We start from the raw sequence: 20,042 nt of genomic DNA, 5'->3' as shown, positions 1-20,042 counted from the left end.
AGTCATACAGGTTAAAACATATTCTAAAACATCTATGTTTTATTACTCCCCTCCCCAACATTTTGTGCTTTTAATGTCCTCATTTACATCTTCATGTTTATAATTTTGCTGTTTATTGTAGTTATAATTACTTTCACAAATTTTTTTTGATTATTTAAAATCTATATCCTGGCTTATTTCAGTGATCTTCAATCCTTTTATAAATTTGCCTTTCCTACTGTGATTTTTCCTTTCCTGCAGAGTCTTGTTTCTTTTCTATTTAGAAAATACTATTCAATATTTCTTTCAGGATAGGTTTAATATTGCTGTATTCTTTTAGTTTTTGCTTGTCTGAGAAATTCTTTATCTCTCTTTCTATTTTAAATGATAATCTTGCTTGGTAGAGAATCCTGGGTTATAGATTTTCCCTTTCAGGACTTCGAATATATCTTGCCACTCTCTTCTCCTTTGCAATGTTTCTGTAGAGAAATCAGCTGATAGCCTTATGGGGATTCCTTGTAACTGACTCTTTGTTTTTCTCTTGCTGCCTTTAGAATCCTCTCTTTAACTTTTTCCATTTTAATTATGATATGTTTTGGTGTGGGTCTGTCCACGTTCATCTTTTGTGGGAGCCTCTGTGATTCCTGTACCTGGATATCTGTTTGCTTTAGATTTGGGAAGTTTTCAGCCATAATTTCTTCAAATACATTTTCAATTCCCTTTTCTCTTTCTTTTCCTTCTGTGATCCTATTTTGTGTAGATTGGGATGCTTTATATTATCCCATAGGTTGCATATATTGATTTCATTATTTTTCATTTGCCTTTCTGTCTGATGTTCTAATTGCGTGATTTTCATTATTCTTTCTTCCAGATCACTAATTTTTCTGCATTATTTAGTCTGCTATTCATTGCATTTAGCTCAGTTTTTATCTTGGCAATTGAGTTGTCTAATTTTCATTGGCTTCTCTTTATAGTTTCTAGTTCCTTGTTACAGTGATCTACATTTCTATTGATAGTCTTTCTTAATTCCTTTAGCATTTTTATTACCTCCTTTTCGAACTCAGGGTTTGGTAGACTTGACAGGTCTGTTTCATTGTCTTTTTGTGGGGATTTGTCTTGTTATTTTAATTTAGAGTGGTCCCTCTGCTTTTTCATTTTACTTTTATTTCTCTGACTCTATGAATTTAAGAGAAACAGTAATCTATTGGGTTCTTGAAGGGTGATTTTTATGTGGGAGTGTTCCTGTATAGACCATGTGAGTCCAGTATTTTTGGTGCAAGGGCTGTTTTTTGGTATGAATGCCTACCACATCTTTCTTCAGAGTGTGATGGCTGTTGTCCTCTAGATAGGGAATGTGGTTAGTGTTGTGGTGACCAGATGCTGCATGGGATGTTCAGTGGGGCCTCCTCTTTGCTCAGTGGTTGTCACAGACCTGTCAGGGACAGGATCTGCTCTGCAGTTATTGGAGTAGAAGCCCTCAGATCCAGTTCTAACATGTGGTGTGAGGTAGGTGGGACCAGAGCACCCCCACTGCATATTCCTCCACAGGAGCTGTCCCCCAGGACATGTGACTCTGTGAGTCCACCCATCACCCAGTGTGTTCACCCACAAAGTCCACTGTTGCTGGTGCTGCCCCTGGAACTGCCCCGGCTGCAGGAATCCTGATAATCAGTTAGAATATCAGCCTTGCCTCTGGTGCATGCATGCTCCCAAAGCCTACGTCATCAGGGGCCACAGCCTGCCATAAGCATGCTGACAGTGAGGCTCCTATGGCAGACCCATGCCCCACCTTTTGTGTGCTGATAATGAGGCTCTTATGACAGACCCATGCTCTATCTTACATGTACCTCCATTTGTGGCACAGACCACACTCCAGGCCCTTTGGGCTGTCTCCATACAGTCTTCTCCCTAGGTCTATCCTCTAAAGCCCAAGTTTCAGCACCCAGCCCCTGAGCAACCAGCAGTATCTATATCATTAAAATGCCTTTATTTGTTTTATTAAATGTTTTTGTCTTGTGTGTCTTTTGTCACACAATTTATTCTTTTGTTATTTACTTGGGTTTCTGTATGTTTTGTACTTTCTCAAGCCTTTATTTTTAGTATTTATCTGCCACTTTTTTATAGGGGTATGCTTGTATAGTATTGAGGATACTGTCTGGTATAGGCCTGGAAGAGATAAATGTTAAATAAATTACTAACTACACACAATTTAAATATTCCATTCTGTAGGTGTATTTATTTGAAATTAATAGTGCTTTAGGTGTTTGTTTGTTTGTTTGTTTTTAATAAACTTCCAACAGTTCTCTGAAATACTACCAATGAGAAATGGCTTAAACAGGAAGAGCTATTTACCTTTTCAGTACCCCCTTGGGGACTAGCCTGGGGGAAAATGTAGGCTCTCTTTCCTGTGCCTTATTATTATTAATAGGTCCATCTACACTTGTTTCTCAAGCACAACATTGAATCACAAGAACTTCTATCCTTTCATTTACTGAGGCCAAACTTGACACGAATGTATGAGAGAAGGTGCAACGTAATAAAGGGCTGATATATTTAAACCCAATACGTTATTTGCATGCTGAAAGATTTTCACTTGTTGAGTTAAAGATCTGGTACTTTGATCATGTTTGATATTCTGTGTGATACTTCTAGTCACATTTAAAAAAAAATTATCTCAACCAAGTGTTGTGTTTTGCATGAGTATTTGAATTTCAATTCTATATCACTTTTTCAGGGATCATTGCTTGAATTATTAAATTTTGTTTATTACTCAAATGGGAAGCACAAATAATGAGAACTAAAAAATTCAAGTCATTTGGGGATATAACACTTGAGCCTGGAGACCTGGTTTCAGGTGAAAGAAAAACTTTATTATATAATATTTTCCAAGTTAAGATTCATCTTTTATATCCTCAGTTTTATAATGTAATTTCATCAGGAAAATATCCCTTTACAGTTATTTTTGTGAGAGAAAAAGAGCCAAAAACATTCTTGTGTGGAGAGGTGATTTCGGTTAAAAGCAGGAGCTAGATTCATTGTTTTGTGGAATGAACAGCCTCATATAATATGGTGGGGATTATTGTTTGCTTTCAGCAATTTAATTAAAAGCTCAAACAAGTAAAGCCCACAGGGGATTTCTACCAGAGGCTAATTTATTGCTATATGCTCTTCTGAGTAGTACAGCTCAGGAAGTAGAATGTCTGGTGTAAGTAGCCTAATTAATGAAGGGAATTAATAAATTTAGCAATTCTTAGAAGGTATACCTTTCTATGTTGCACATTCTCTCAAATATTCATGTCAGGTTTGTCCTCATTTAGTGAAAGGATAGAAATTCTTGTGATTAAAGGTTGTGCCTGAGGAACAAGTATTGGTGGACCCATTAACAACTTTTCAACAGAGTCTTAAAAATGCCATTCCCCCATTCTCTCGAGCCAGGATGGTGGGGAACACAGTAAGATCAGTGAATTACATGATTATGGGCTCATTGCCACACTTATTTTGGTATGAAGAGAGTTTCTTCATCAGAAGCAATGCTTTGTGGAATAACAAGAGCGTGGATAGGTATTCTGCAAGTCCACAAATGGTAGTTTTGACAGAAGCATTTAATGCAGCGGAGACAAATCCAAATACAGAGTAGGTGTCTATTTCAGTGAGAACAAAATGTTTCATTTCCACAATAGCAGTGGTCCACTGTAGTCAGTCTTCCACCAGAGAGCTGGCTGATGACTCAGACAATGGTGCCATATCGGGGAATCAATGTTGGTCTCTGCTGCTGACAGACTAGCACTCAGCAGTAGACATAGTCAAGTCTGACTTGGTAATTGGAAATCCATGTTGCTGAGCCCAGGCATAACCTCCATCCCTGCCACTTTGTTCTTGAGCTCATTGGATGATGATTGGAGTAGCTGTGTGAAGAGGCTGACTGGTATCCACAGCATGTGTTATCTAGCCACTTAATTATTAAGATCCTCCTCAGCTGAGGTCACCTCTTTATAAGCATTCATGTGGGATCCAAATATCTTTATGTTTTTCCCCCATTCAGAGAGGTGGATTTATTGACAACGTTTGGAGAGAAAGGCATATCTCATTGAAATGCTTTTTAAACACCTGTCTAACGTTTGAACAATATTTTAAATATTATATGGATTAAATATGAATACTTAATTATTCCTCTATTGTTGAAGATTGCATTTGATTTCTAATTTTTTTGCCATGAAAATAATGTACTATCATATACTTCTGCCTGGGTTTTGGATAGTTTTCCCTAGGAGAAAGTTATCCAACTGTAATTACTGGTTCAAAAAAAGTAAACATTTCTTTTTTTAATGTTGAGCCTTCTTTTTATTTATTTTTATTTTTGGCTATGTTGGGTCTTCGTTTCTGTGTGAGGGCTTTCTCTAGTTGCGGCAAGTGGGGGCCACTCTTCATCGCGGTGCGCGGGCTTCTCACTGTCGTGGCCTCTTCTGTTGTGGAACACAGACTCCAGACACGCAGGCTAAGTAGTTGTGGCTCACGGGCCCCATTGCTCCGCGGCATGTGGGATCTTCCCAAACCAGGGCTCGAACCTGTGTCTCCTGCATTAGCAGGCAGACTCTCAACAACTGCGCCACCAGGGAAGCCCCTGAAAAAGTAAACATTTTAGAGGGCTTTGACACACATTTTTAAAATGCTTCATGGAAAGATTGAATAGATTTACATTCCAACAAATAGGTCATGATAGCCCCACACATACTTGCCAGCATTAAATGTTGCATTGTTTTGTTTTTGCTAATCTTATAGTAAAGATTTCATTTATTACTAATGAAATTGAATATATTTATGAATTATCTGATTTTGTACTATCTGTCTTGTGTCCTTTTCCAGAACTTTATTGGGGTCTCCATGTTTGATGGTCTTGAATGACTAAGGGGTTTCCCATGCCTAGTTGAGAGAGATGGATAATGAGAAATTTATTCTGGTTAGCAATTAATTGAGAGACATGGATATTAATGGAAAGATCTGAGAGAAAGAAGTAGAATCCAAATGTAACTATTTTCTTGAGCTTCTAGGAATGTTGAGGATCATACTCCCTAGAACTTTACTTATCTGAGAATTAGCACACGCTTTTCCAAAGGACACATCATCAATAGTTTCTCAACAAGGTAGGGAGAAGACACATTTTAATCTAATATTAGAAAGAAAATTTGAGTGATTAGATATGAATAAGGAAAGTACGATCTTCACATTATATTTCTTTTAAAAATATTTATGATTATGCAACTTGATAGATTTGAAGCACTTTTATATTTACTATCTCATTCAGTATTTATAATAATTACAGAAGGCAGAGAGAGAGATAGATAAAGAATATATAAAAGAGCGTGGGTCCATCTGTCTTATGGAATTATGCAACATTCCATCTCCCATGTTGTGAAACAATAATGGTTTTGGAAGATAACAGCACACTGAGAAGAGAAAAAGAAATGACTAAATGTGGTAAACATGACAATGTCTTTAAACCAACTGCTGTACCCTCTTCCTAAGAGAGAAAGCAAAGAGGGAGGGAAATTCTCCTTTTCATTTTACAAGAATATTAATAGTCACATGAATAAGCAGAGATCTGTGGAGAGAGGGGCCAGTGGAAAGGCCTTGGTCTCATTCAGAGCACAACCCCTGCAATGGTACTAGGGCCAAGGGCTGTCATATCTCTGCTTGGCTAGTGCTAACATCAGTAATGGTGAGACAACTCCAACTTGATGAGAAATAAGGCTGTGTGAGGGATGGGGGCTTAGCAGCAGAGAACTGCTAAGCAAAACCCACTGTTGTGGTTGGCACTTTTATGGAGCTGTGAGAGCCAGTGACCACAAATTCCTGGTTTGGCTAACTTGAACAGACAACAGGAACCATACTTTCTTCATGGCTAGGAATAAGGCACTTCTGGGGGTGGGGGGTTGGGTGGGGTGTAAAATCGTCTTGGACAGAGGAAATTTGTAAGGGGCCAAAGTTCCATCCAGCCAGAGGCATCAAGTGCTATTGTAATTTCAATATTATAGAAATCACTTCTTTGAGGATCTTCCCAGCTCAGAATAACGCCCTTAATTTCTTCTTGCACACACAATCATTTATCATAATTATCCATATTTTAGCTAAGTAGCCCCAATCTCTTGGGCATTGCTGATCAACAAAACAGAGTAGGCATATGACACAAACCATGAAGATCACTGGAATGTAGATAATATATGCCAGGAAACTGGGGGATGTCAGCTTTTCATTTACTTTGTGAATTTGGGCTGCTCGGATTCCTAGGATGCTGACAGCAATTTCAGCCCTGGTTCTGGCCCCTTTATAGGTTAGTTACAACCCTGCTCTTGAAGCCTAGAGTCTTTTGGTGACTTCCTCATCTTGGGTTACAATAGATCTGTTTGGTTCATGTGTTTTGGGAAAACATATAGTCACAACTTATATTAATGTTAATGTTACAACAACTTGATGAAACATGGAACGTTTGGATCATGTCATATCATACTATTGTATTGGCATTTTTTTTCCATATCCTTACCTCTCTTTCACATTGAGCTTCTCAGTCTAGTACAGTGTGTTATATTTTAGCTAGATCTTCATGTAACTATGTAGTATTTTGGTACATATTAAATTTTTATTGAATTTTCCTCCTATTAAATAAGAATAGCACCTTTTAGACTTAAGTCCAGGCTTGGAGTCTGGAGACAGTTTTCATTTTTGATGACCTAAGTAGTAGGAAGCTATTTAATCTGGAATGTTATAAAGGTAGTCAACCATTAGTTGGGAGATGGACCACATGAAATTTAAGATCTATATGCCTCCTAACACTCTGCATCTAAATGAGCTATTACATATTAATTTAGTTTTGAATTTCATTTCACAGGAAAGATATTTATTATTTGTGTTCAAATATAGGACAAATTGAGAAAATATAAAATAAACTTCTATGGAAAAGATTCAGTATTTAATATCAGCATTCTCGGTGGGTAGAAAACAAATGAAGGAAAAAACCAGTGTCTCTTCAAGATGGGAACAAACCTAGACAAGTTAACAGGCTTGAATGGACTTTTATCTACAGCAGAGGCTTCCTGCAGTTACTGACTTCACAGAGACAGAGGGGTAATGAGATTCCTGCAGAGGAACAGAGCAGACTAAAGGTAGATTCACTGAGCCCAACGTGGCTGCTATGCATTAATTTTCAGATAATGGAGCATAACTAAAATAGGTGCAGGCTGAGCGCTGCAATCTAGGCTTCATGTTAAGAGAAAGTCGGTGACACTTGAAGGAAGAGACAGTCCTCACTGCCAGAGAGTTTTTAAAAAATACTCTGGGCAGATGTTATTAGAATCAGATGTGTTGCAATGGCAAGCTTAATAGCTGTGTTTTAGGAAGGTAAAATTGTATAATGAATTTATATAAAGACATTGAATATACACATAAACACTACTTTGGTGTAGAGTCAAATTTTTTCTAATGGAAATTTTATAGGGTATTTGTTCCTTTATTCAATGAACATAAATACAATTAAATATTTGCCATATGTCAGGCCCTAAGCAAAGAGAGAGGAACAAAACCCTGTTCCTAGCCTCTAGGAGCTCAGTTTACTTAGTGAAATAAAACACCAGTGATTCCAGAAGAATATGGAGAGTACTGGCGTCGAGCATGTACAGAGTGTTGAGGTACAAAGGAGATGACCTCATTGGACTCAGTCTGGGGAAGGGGTTTCCAGAAAGAATGTTTCATGGAATGATCCTTGGCCTCAATGTTTCTCACAGTAGGTAACGCCATTTGTTTTTGTTTTGTTTTGTTTTGTTTTTTGCCATTTGTTTTTTAATTGCACAGCCAAAATATGAGGGGGAACTTACAGTTTTCACTTAGTTTCTGCATTTGTACTTGGTGTAATATTCTTGGATTCTGTGGTAAACTCAAAATATTTTTTAAGAGAAGCACATACTCCACAAAGGGTTTATAGTTTCTTTCTCAGTGACAGTCTTAAGGATTAATAAAAATGACTCTAACTGGATTATGTCATTTATCTCATACACTAATTTCCCCAAATTTCAGCACACACAGAGGTATGTGAATGTGTGTGTGTGTGTGTATATATATATATATATATATATATATATATATTTTTTTTATATACACACACACACACACACATATATATACACATATATGTGTATATAATTAAATATATATTTATGTATATGTATACATATGGAATATTGAAATTAAGGTGGATCTGAATATTTTTTTCCAAGCCAGATAAAAGGTAGGCTTGCTAGAAATAAGTGTTCAATGGTGACAGGTTTCAATCCCCCTCATTAGAGGTGGATTAAACATAAAATGTGCTCTAAATAATCAAGTTTATAAATGGAAAAATAATAACTTTACAAGGGAGAAACTTGGCAAACACTTTAACCAGTGATGTCATGTGTATATCAGGTACACCCTGATGTGATGTGATGAGAAAGGCATTCATTTCTTTGAGACTCTTTCCAAAACATAATAGCCTCAATTTAAACATGAGGTAAATATTAGACAAATCTAGAATGGAGGACATTCTACAGGGTATCTGGATAGCAATTCTCAAGAATGTTAAGGTCTTGAAAAACAAGGAAAAACTGAGAAACTGTCACAGACCAGAGGAGATGGAGGAAACAAGATTAATAAATGCAATGTGGTACCCTAGACTGGACTCTGTAACAGAAAGAGGGCATCCATGGAAAGACCCGTGAAATCTAAATAAAAGTTGGAGTTTAGTTAATAGTTACCCATGTGGGTTTATTAGTTTTGATGAAACTTAGTTTGTACCACAGTAATGTAAGGGGAAAATAATAGGCAAAAGTTGAATGAGGTGTATACGTGAACTTTGTACTATCTTTGCAATTTTTCTGTAAATCTAAAAATTCCCCCCCAAATAAAAAAAATTTTCTTATAGAGTGATATCTAATGTGACAGTGCTAATGCTTGATTTCTAATATATTATTTTTTTTTTAGTTTCACTTCAAACCAATCTAAGAAATTACCAAAATGTGTTGTAATACAATGAGAATGTTTCATTGAGACTTTGTAGCTGTGGGTGAAAAAGAACCCATGATAATAAGTGACAGAAATTTTTTAATACCCACAAATGAACAGATAAAAGCACCTCATTGAATTGAAATGTGCCTTCAAAGTTTGGGTATTTTTTTCCATTTCTTTCTCCTGTTATTTTTTTAGCTACAATTAGTAATGTGATAGAGATAGGAGATGGCAATCTACAAAAGTCATTTAAATGTATTACAGAAATCTTTCTAACACCCTTCAAATGCTGTCAATCCAACAAATTTTTTAAAAATAAAAAATGTACAATTACACCATATTTCTCTCTTAAAAGTGCTGTCTTGTCTCAGAAAAAAGTAATAATTTATAATTATGTTTTATTATTGTTTATTTATATATTACCCAAAATAGGTTACAACAAAGTCAACACATATTGGATGGCACAGCTTCATGCAGTTATTATATATGTTCTATTATATATATAATATTGATATGTTATAAGTGAGGTGGCTTTAAATGAGGGCTTATATATATAATATAGATATAGGCTTATATATATATTTTAGGTGTACTTCTTTCTTAATTTTCTTAACTTCAAACCCTCAAACCCTCATTTAAAGCCACCTCACTGTAAGTACCTTGCAAGCATTCTTAGGGGCATCAATAAGCAGACTTTTGAGACTCACAACAACCTCTGATTACCAATCCTTGACATGCACAACTTTTCTGACTCTAGTTAACTGTTAAAAGTCATACCTTGGATCTCATCAGGACACTCTTTTCTCTTGCGTCGCAGCACCTGCATGTAGTGTGTTGTCGTAAAAAGGACTAGAACAACATATTAAGTTAAACTATCTGAAAGCACAAGTATCAACCAGCTGTGATGAAGACAAAAATAGCAATGTCATGTAGTCCAGCCTAATATATAAGTGTTATAGTATTATTAACCTCACATCTTTCTACTTTTTTCTGATCTACTGAAATCACCTTTATCAACCTGAAATTTGCCTTGCACTAGTCTCTGGAAATCACCAAAAATGATGGAATTAATTTAGAATTTTTAGCCAGTGTAAGATGAGTATAAAAGCCTAGAATCGTGGCTCTTCTTTTCATTCATGGTATAATTTGGTAACACATTTTTTCTGGCTCTCTAAGCACAGTTTGTTCACTGGGAAAAAGGAAAAGTGGATAAAACATGTTTGTCCTTAACATGTCTCTGTGAAGATTAAGTAAGGAAAACACAGTAGCAATGTGTAGTAGATTACTGATAAGTGGTAATTCCCTTTCTTTCTCTAGACCTTCTGGTGTCACTACCAGCCTGAGTCTTAAGGTCAAACATTACAACCATTACAGGTCTTCGTTAGAAATAATTCCCTTAACAAGTAATTGATGAACTCCTATGTTTCTGGCACTATGCTGTGTTCTGATGATAATTGGTAAATAAGCAATTACTGACTTTCATTGAGCTTAGTATTTACTAAGAAATCCTGGCAGAAAATGAGTAAATAAACACGTGAAAGCAGAATTGTATTAAACAAGGGATTTAAAGAAAGCAAACAGGGTGCATTAGAATAAAAGTAGTGACTCAGTAGAAGGAGTTTCTCTCTCTCTCTCTCATTAGAATAATAGAATAAAAGTAGTGAGTCAGTAGTAGTTTTCTCTCTCTCTCTCTCTCATTAGAATAATAGAATAAAAATAGTGACTCAGTATGACTCAGTAGTAGTTCTCTCTGTCTCTCTGTCTCTCTCTCTGTCTCTCTCTCTGTCTCTCATTCTGACTTAGCTACTTGATCCAGCATCTGTTTTCTCACTGCTGCTTCTGAGTTGGTTAATTTTGCTAAAGAACAGTCCAAATATGTGGCTGACTGTTTTAACTATGATGTATACTGTTTGAACCTTACTACTTTCACAAGCCATAAATAAAAGGACTGATAACTAACAAAGGCCTTTTTCAACAACTTCTTAAATATCCTGCCATATCCAAGCAATGTGGATTGGGGAGCTGAATTACTTCATCCAAGTTTCTTACTTCTGAAAGGCTGTTTTTGTTTTGTTTTGTTTTGTTGCGGTGCGCGGGCCTCTCACTGTTGTGGTCTCTCCCGTTGCGGAGCACAGGCTCCGGACGCGCAGGCTCAGCGGCCATGGCTCACGGGCCCAGCTGCTCCGCGGCATGTGGGATTTTCCCGGACCGCGGCACGAACCCGTGTCCCTTGCATCGGCAGGCGGACTCTCAACCACTACGCCACCAGGGAAGCCCCTGAAAGGCTGTTTTGAAGAAAGAGATTTGACCTTAAGATTCAGGCTGATAGTGACACCAGAATTATCTCTCAAAGAAGAGGAGGAGAAGAATGCAGAACAGCAGGTACCGGCCAGAAAAGGACATTTGGGGTCTGCTAGAGGGAAAGTTGGAGACAGTGAGATCACGCATAATAACCAGCTCCTTATTTCAGTCTTCAATTGTGTCCTGCTAAGTGCTACCCCACTCTCCTTTTGCTCATTTTAGCTTGGTGTTTGTGTGGTGGTCCTAAGAAAACAATCTTCTGAAAGTTTGCTTACCCATCATTTCCTGCAGCTAAAATTTTCCTTTTGCTTGGGCCTTCCCATAAACTCTGTATCCTCTCTAAATAGACATATTCATTTATTTTTCTGTTTCTTAGAACTTTCAACCTTGAGCTGTCATTGCTCAGGTATAAGTATCATTTCTTTATGAGACTTTATTTCTTTGAGATCGGTGATCATAGTTTATATGTCTACATCCCTCAAGGTGTCTGTTGTGTTGCCTTGTGCAAGATAGATATTAAAAAGGGTTTGAAAGAATAAAGTTAATACAATAAATGTTTATCCATGGTTCTTTACTTTCTGATGATCAGTAAAAGACAATATATCTACCTAAGCAATTAGATTGTTTTCTATATCAAAAATCATTATACTTTAATAAAGGTGCTTTGTTTAGGTTGTGGCTCCACTTTGGACTAAAGAAATTTTAAGATGTCAGATATGGCTATAAGTGAATACAATTTTTAACAAGGTTAAAATTTAATTGAAACAAAGGATTCCTTCACTAAAAGAACTCTGAAAATGCATGAGATTCTTTAACTGATAGAATTAAACTATTTCTAACTGGGAATTACTTCTCAGGTTTTCTCTACTTAGCTGGTATCTGAAATAATCGATATGTACCTGTCTACACAGTGGTCCTCTGGGCAATTATTATCCAAAGAGACAGAAATGTATCCCTGCCTCCAACATACCTACCTCTTTCCTTTCCTCCTTGCTTCCTTTTTGACACACTTTTTGCTTCTTATCTCTAATCCTTCATGTATCTCAAACTTGTCATTGGGGTGTATGGGGGACACATTGCTATTTAGGGATAAATTGATTATGGACCTTTATTCTGAGTGTTATAATTTGAGACTGTACTTCAAAGTTTATTTCTGACCCACAGAGGAGAAGAATGATCAGTAAGTCTCATTTATTTGCTCTGATCCCTCCTGAAAAGTACTGAGATAACTCTTCAAACATCCTTGCTGGTCTCATGGCCCGCACCCTATATACTCCTCCTGAACATGACTGAAGAATTAGGCGTCATTTGTCCATCTGTCATCATTTTGTTCCAGGTAGTATTATCTTTGTTACAGCTGAGGAAAATTTTCGGTAAGTGACTCTGGATAAATGACTCTCCCAATTTATCCTAGTAGAAAAACTTGGCAAATATATTCTACTTTTTCTTTTTTCCAAATTGATATGAGATTGCTAATAGAAACATTTATGTAAATGATACATATTAGCAGCTGACCTTGAAGAATAAAGCATTTCCCACATATAGACAAATCTCCACTTGGCACTGTACTGTGATAATGATCCAGAACAGGTGTTAATTCTCAATTTGCAGGTTCATTTTGGATCTATTAAAGTTTAGAAGTTGAGCATTTCTCTCATGTGATTCCAGTTTTTACTATTTTTATCTATATAGTGGGTTGATGTTCTCTTGCTTCCAAAGAACATATGCTCTACAATGGTAATATGATCCATGTCATATTCAGTATTATATAAACAATCTTACTCTTGAAGCATTTGCCTACAAGTGTGATATATTCTTAGCTCCCCTCATTTTCCAAGTTCATTTTGATGACAAAGTGTGGATTTCTTCTCAATGCTTTTACTTTTTTCCCCATGTACTTTTAAAGTTTGTACGTATTTCTTGTGCTGCAGTCTCAAGAGCATTTATTTCCAACCACATGGATAGATGTATTGCTACCTATTTGAATCTTTTGCTTTGTTTTCTACAAGGGAGGGAGTAATCCAAAAGCAAAGTATAATTAGTCATAAAAGCTTTATCAAAATGGAAGTAAATCATATATTCATAAATACATTGTCGCACTTTGAAATGACCAACAGTAGGCACTAGTCTTTTTATAAATACAATGATAAACATTTTTAAAAGCTGTTTTACAAATCTTTTATTGCTTCAATAAGAGAGTGGCTGCCAGAATGCTTTTTTTTTTTCTGAATTTCATTTTATTTATTTTTTATACAGGCGGTTCTTATTTGTTATCTATTTTATACATGTTAGTGTATATATGTCAATCCCAATCTCCCAATTCATCCTACTACCACCAGACCCCCCACCACTTTCCCCCATTGGTGCCCATACGTTTGTTCTCTACATCTGTGTCTCTATTTCTGCCCTGCAAACCGGTTCATCTGTACCGTTTTTCTAGGTTCCACATATATACGTTAATTTACGATATTTGTTTTTCTCTTTCTGACTTACTTCACTCTGTATGACAGTCTCTAGATCCATCCACGTCTCTACAAATGACCCATTTTCATTCCTTTTTATGGCTGAGTAATATTCCATTGTATATATGTACCACATCCTCTTTATCCATTCATCTGTCGATGGGCATTTAGGCTGCTTCCATGACCTGGCTATTGTAAATAGTGCTGCAATGAACGTTGTGGTGCATGTGTATATTTGAATTATGGCTTTCTCTGGGTATATGCCCCAGAATGCTTTTCTTTTTAAAAACTTATCAATTTGAACAACTACTTTGAGTCACTACTTTTATTCTTTGTCTTTGTTTTCCAAGTTTGGTCACCCAAACTTGGCAAACATCATATTCGTGTATATGAATATATGTGTATACACACACATTTAAGTTGAAAGCCTCAATTCCTCATTAAACCTTGTACCCAGGCTCCTGTTAAAAAGAGGTAAAATGGTGAGAAGCTAAAAATCAGGGAAAACATTAGTAAATCTCAATTGACAACTTCCTTGTTATTATGAATTAAAGCAGACATTTTAAGGCAAAATCAATCACCTTGCTAAAGCTTCCACTAAGCTACAGACTCAGATATTTACAAGAAAATAAATAACAAAAAGCCCCGTACACATGTCAATATGGTTTAATGACAAGCTAGCTAAGGAGTTGTGTTTTGTTATTTCAGGTAACTTTCCATTCAGGAATAGTTGATATTTCAATGATTAAAATTTCAGGTGTTAAAAAAAAAAATTTTTTTTTCAGGTGTTTAAAACTAACTTCAAGCAGGCTCATTGTTACACTGAAGCTGAATTCTTCAGGTTCTTGTCTTTAAATTACTATACAAATCCATCACAGTCACATTCAAGCTATTAATTTAAAAACCATTTAACATTTGTTACCTAAGTAAATACAATTACTATACTCTACGTCATTCGATTTTATTTTTCTGTGTAGGAGCTGTCCTCTTTTGTGAGAATCCAGTCCCAGTTTCCTTTTTATTCTGAAGAAATGAAACAGCTTCTGGTAGACAGTAGTTTTCTATTTGAGGAGGGGATTCCTGCATAAGAAAATCAGTAATGTATTACGTTTTCAAGCAGTACACATTCTGGGCAGCAGCTTCTTCTATATTAACTCCCGAATCATCTGGTATCAGTTTATTAAAGTCACAAAAGAGATGTGCAGCTTTTTTTTTTCTTTTTTTTTTTAAAGAAGATGTTGGGGGTAGGAGTTTATTTATTTACTTTTGCTGTGTTGGGTCTTCGTTTCTGTGCGAGGGCTTTCTCTAGTTGTGGCAAGCGGGGACCACTCTTCATCGCTGTGCGCGGGCCTCTCACCATCGCGGCCTCTCCTGTTGCGGAGCACAGGCTCCAGACGTGCAGGCTCAATAGTTGTGGCTCATGGGCCTAGTTGCTCCGCAGCATGTGGGATCCTCCCAGAGCAGGGCTTGACCCCGTGTCCCCTGCATCAGCAGGCAGACTCTCAAACACTGCGCCACCAGGGAAGCCCCTGTGCAGCTTCTTTAAATAAAGATACAGAATGACCAGGTAGCACTTTTGCTCCTCCTGACTGAAGAAGGCATTTGAATCCTGCTTCTCGGGACCTATCAACATGTGAAGTAATCTTCCACCTGCTAAATGCTCCCTCAACAATGCGCGATTCTTGTCTTTGCTGGATTTTTTCCCTACATCTCATTGCTGCCAGTGCTACTTTTCGTTGCTGTACATTGATTCCAGTCAAAACATCAAGTATGGAACTGCTTCCCCGTTCTTAGCCTTCTGGCATGAAGTGCCCAGCAGTCCTGCAAGCTTCAAGGTAGGAGCGATAAAGCACCCACTTCCCAGCTGCCACTGAGGGTAAATACTTCTTGTTTTGATGTGGATGCCCTAAAAGAGTGTGTGCACAGTTAGGATCAAAGCGCTGCTTCTCAATCACTAATCCACCTAGTTTTTCAATCAGATGACAATAATCAATACGTTCTTGAGGATTCAGAGATGACAGCTGAAATATGTACGGTTTTTTTAAGTCTTCGTGAGTCTCCTTTACCGTTATCATCTTTTCTCTAGGGTGTGGAGCCACAGGTGGGTTGGCTAGGGGGAAGGCAATACCTGGAGCTTGAGGCGTAGGGATCAGGGGGCTGTCTTTTATTGGAGTTTCCAGTTCTTCAGAGATCGGGTGTTTGGGGGCTTCAGTCACACATGTGTTCCCAGGATCACAGCCTGTTCAGCAATTTCTGAATCATGTAAAGGCTCCTGGAAAGGAGAATCCTCCAATTTTTTAACGTCAACCTGAAGCTCAGAGTATTGTGTGGTACAACTAGGCCACCGCAAATTGCTGGCAAGTCTCGCTCTCTCTTCCCTGGCTGTGGCGTCATCCCAGATGATCTGTTCATTCTGGGAGGGCTCTGTGTTGACATCAGTTTGGCGAGACTGCCTCAGTGCCTTCAGGACTCTACTTTGTTGGCTGTGGGCAGAGCGAGTGCGGTCAGGGTTTGAAGAGGCACTATTACAACCATTTCTTGAGAGGGAAGTCCTCTGCCCTTGGGGTTTCACTACTGAAGTTGCAGACATTATCTCCAGCAGCTGCTTTGAAGTTCTCTCTCAACTCCAAGGTCTGTGTCAGAGCTCCTTTAGTCATTCCTTCCATTTCCACTTGAATTTACTGATTCTTTATTACTGGTGGTCATATTGTCTATATCATTTTCTTCTATGGGCAAATGGTCTGGCTCGTCATCCTTTGTTGTTGAATCAGCTGAGGTTATTACAAAGTCTGCCATCTTGCACTGCACTGATATCCAAGCTCATTTTGGGACGAAGAGTAGGTGGATAAAGAGAAAAAGTTTTTAAAGGAGGCTATTTTTCTTTCTTTTTCTTTAAAATTGAAGTGTAGTGGAGTTACAAGGTTGTTGTGTTTCAGTTGTACAGCAAAGTGATTTCAGGTGTACAGCAAAGTGTATATATATAATACATATGTATATAAATACATATATATATATTCTTACTCAGATTCCTTCCCCTTATAGGTTATTACAAAATATTGAGTATAGTTCCCTGTGCTATACAGTAGGTCCTTGTTGGTTATCTATTTTATATATAGTAGTGTGTGCATGTTAACCCCATACTCCTAATTTACCCCTCCCTCTGCTTCTCCTTTGGTAACCATAAGTTTGTTTTCTATGTCTGAGGGTCTGTTTCTGTTTTGTAAATAAGTTAATTTGTATCATTTTTTTAGATTCTACATATAAGCTATGTCATATGATATTTTTCTTTGGCTTACTTCACTTAGTATAATAATCTCTAGGTCCATCCATGTTGCTGCAAATGGCATTATTTCCTTCTTTTTTATTCTGACTAATATTCCATTGTATATATGTACCACATCTTCTTTATCCATTCATCTGTCGATGGACATTTAGGTTGCTTCCAAGTTGTGACTATTGTAAATAGTGCTGCAATGAACACTGGGATGCATGTATCTTTTCAAACTATGGTTTTCTCCAGATATATGCCCAGGATTGAGATCGCTAGATCCTATAGTAACATGTAAAAGAATGAAATTAGCACATTCTCCAACACACAAAAATAATCTCAAAATGGGTTAAAAACCTAAGTGTAAGGCTGGATACTATAAAACTCCTAGAGGAAAACATAGGCAGAACACTAACATAAATTGCAGCAATATCTTTTTGGACCCATCTCCTAAAGTAATGGAAATAAAAACAAAAATAAACAAATGGGACCTAATTAAACTTAAAGCAAAGGAAACCATAAACAAAATGAAAAGACAACCTACAGAAAATATTTGCAGACAATGTGACTGACAGGGATTAATTTTCAAAATATACGAACAGCTAATACAGCTCAATATCAAAAAAACAAACAACCCAATCAAAAAATGGGCAGAATATCTACATAGATACTTCTCCAAAGAAGACATACAGATGGCCAACAGGCACATGAAAAAATGCTCAACATTGCTACTTATTAGAGAAATGCAAATCAAATCTACAATGAGGTATCACCTCACAAAAAGCCTACAGACAAAAAATGCTGGAGAGATTGTGGAGAAAAGGGAATCCTCCTACAATGTTGGTGGGAATGTAAATTGGTACAGCCATTATGGAAAACAGTATGGAGTTTCCTTAAAAAACCTTTTAAAAAAAGAGGCTATTTTTCAAGATGAATCATGGAAAACATAATAAAGTTACCTGGTGAATCTTCAAAATGTTGGAAACTGGAACTCTGACTAGAGTTAATGAGAGAATTTTTTAACCCAATATGAGACAAACTGAAGTGTAAGGATGTTAGTATATTGGAAATAGAGCATATTGGAAATGTGATTATTAAGCAGAATAGAATTAGAAGTGATTACTGTATATGACAAAGCCAAGAATATTAACATATAGATATCAAGTCTACAAGTCTACAATGAATATAAGTAAAAAACATAAATGAAATAATTTGATGCAGAAGTGAACAATTTAAATATGGTTATTTTAGTTTACAATGAAATATTTGGGTACTTGAAATAGTGTCACATATTTTGCTATTTTAAATATTTTTGAATCAAATAAGGGTTTACCATTTAATTAAAAGTATATGAGAAATGGTTTCTGCAAGAGAAACAAAACAAGAAGTAAAGCTATTAAGAGCCTACTGTGTGCCAGATACTCCTTTAGAAATTTTTACATTAATTTTTCTAGTTAATCCTCACAAATAGCCTGACAGGTAAAACTACTGTCATTTCGCAGATAAAGCAATTGAAAATCAGAAAAGTTTGATTAACATAACTGAATGCACACAAGCACTGAGCAGAGGATTCAAACTCATCTCTTTCTTATTCTACCATTTCAAATTCTTTCCAGAGGAATTCCACTGACATCCAGTTGTATAGAAATATATGTGCTTGCTTGTAGGAAGGATCTGAACCTGCATTAAGAAACAGTCTAAAACTATTTCAGTTGGAGCAGCCATGAGGCAGCGATATTAGATTTTTCATAGTTATTAATTACAGTGGGAGGAAGAGCTGCTATGTTAGAGGAGATTGAGTTCAATAAAAGCTGTTCATGGCAGAGAAAGCAGAAATGGTTCGGGAAGAAGCCTGCAGAGACACCATAAGTACTTTTTTCCTCACACATTTGACTCCTAAATAAGAGCTCTCACTGAAATGATAAACTCTGAAGACCAGGTAAAGCTTAGTGTCTGAGGAACAGGGAGCAGATGCAAAATCCAGTTTTCACATGCTTTCACAATTAAACAATGAAAAAGGTACATTTTGGAAAGATATGTTTGCTCCCTTGTTTTAATTAAAGACAGCAAGTGCAGAAATACCTTGAATTCTGAGATCCTAAGAGAGCCAAAATAGCCTGAAGGCCTTTTCTACCACAAAAGTTAACGATGCTTATAAAAAAATAAGCATGAGAGTTATGAGGTTAATAGAGAAAAAAGTGTTCAATGATAAGCAGTGAATATCAGAAAATTGATTATAAAACAAAGCTTTCCAAAGGTCCTACCTCAGGGAGTGGGAGGAAGGTATTGACTTAAATAGGGCTAATGTCACGAATTCATCTTCCACCCACTATGCAACTGGCACCTAGTTTAATGGGAGATGATTTTTCCATCCACCTACCTATCTCATGGACAAGCAAGAAATTATTTGGAGAACATGTTTTAGAATTAGAACATTTGTGAAATTTCATTTATGATAAGTTTGGAATTCTCTAGTAATGTTAAAGATTTTCATCTGCTTGAACAAGAATTTCCATTCCTAGTTATATGTACTACAGGGAAACTCATGCACATATGCATGAGGAAAAATATACCTGATAGTGAACAACAGGAAACAACTTAAATGACTATCAGCAGGACAGTGGGTATTTATATGGTGGAATACCTTATAGCAGGTAAAGTTAATGAGCTAAGCCATTTCTAACAAAATAGTTGAATCTGAAAAAAGTTAGTGAAAAAATTAAGTGGTGATATATATTAGAAAATGTTAAATGTGCAAAATGATATTCTACATTATTTATAGATATGTTTTGTAAAAATTATATATTTATAATTTACATTATTTATAATGTATAGTTTACCTCACTTGTAGATATATATATATGATATTATATATGAACACAGATTTCCTTGAGGAGTGAATTTACCTCTGGATGAGGCATATATAGAATTAAGGAAGATCTAAAGGGATCGCAACTTTGTAAATGTGTGTGTGTGTGTGTGTGTGTGTGTGGGGGGGGGGGGCA

The 20,042-nt window shown here is 36.6% G+C and overlaps 1 pseudogene; it reads right to left on the bottom strand.

The window, feature by feature from the left end:
• Window positions 1–14,720: 14,720 nt before the first annotated feature.
• LOC112396984 (DNA topoisomerase 2-binding protein 1-like) overlaps window positions 14,721–20,042 on the bottom strand; it is a 101,027-nt pseudogene continuing 95,705 nt past the window's right edge.

Source organism: Neophocaena asiaeorientalis, unplaced genomic scaffold (assembly GCF_003031525.2).
Source record: "Neophocaena asiaeorientalis asiaeorientalis breed wild unplaced genomic scaffold, Neophocaena_asiaeorientalis_V1.1 scaffold139, whole genome shotgun sequence".
Classification (NCBI taxonomy): Eukaryota; Metazoa; Chordata; class Mammalia; order Artiodactyla; family Phocoenidae; genus Neophocaena; species Neophocaena asiaeorientalis.
The sequence above is the reverse complement of the archived record's forward strand: the minus strand, read 5'-3'. Positions and strand labels throughout refer to the sequence as shown.